Raw genomic sequence first — 420 nt, 5'->3', positions numbered from 1 at the left:
GATTTAACGCAATGCAGCCAAACATAATCTTTGCCTTTCATCTCTACTTGTAATTATATAGACAATTTTTGGCTTTTATCTACTTGTAATTATTTGTTAAGATTAGATCAGTTCAAAAGGTTAATCTAGTTTCTGTTCTACTCCGAAGGGGAGATGGAATTCACGGACAGTGTTAGTTGAGTTCATCCCACATCGGAATCATAGGGAGCAGTGGCTGGTGTGGAACGTCAATATAAGACAAGGAAACCCACTGGACCAACATACTTACCTGGACGGGGTCGATGGACGATCCATAAGGTCCATGGCCTAGGTTGACGACCTCCATTGCACTGAGGAGGGGCGTCCGCCTAAGGTCGGCCCAAGTGGTCGAGCCTACGTCATAATTTGTGATAGAGGGGGCCTGCGTTCGCGCGGCCCCTG

At 46.7% G+C, this 420-nt stretch overlaps 1 non-coding gene across 1 annotated transcript; it reads left to right on the top strand.

The window, feature by feature from the left end:
* The first annotated feature begins 260 nt into the window (after positions 1–260).
* On the top strand, positions 261–420 carry LOC127802942 (U1 spliceosomal RNA). The gene has a single exon (XR_008023391.1). It is a non-coding gene; the product is annotated as a U1 spliceosomal RNA (small nuclear RNA).

Source organism: Diospyros lotus, chromosome 5 (genome assembly GCF_014633365.1).
Source record: "Diospyros lotus cultivar Yz01 chromosome 5, ASM1463336v1, whole genome shotgun sequence".
Taxonomy (NCBI): domain Eukaryota; kingdom Viridiplantae; phylum Streptophyta; class Magnoliopsida; order Ericales; family Ebenaceae; genus Diospyros; species Diospyros lotus.
This window is presented reverse-complemented; position numbering and strand designations above follow the sequence as displayed.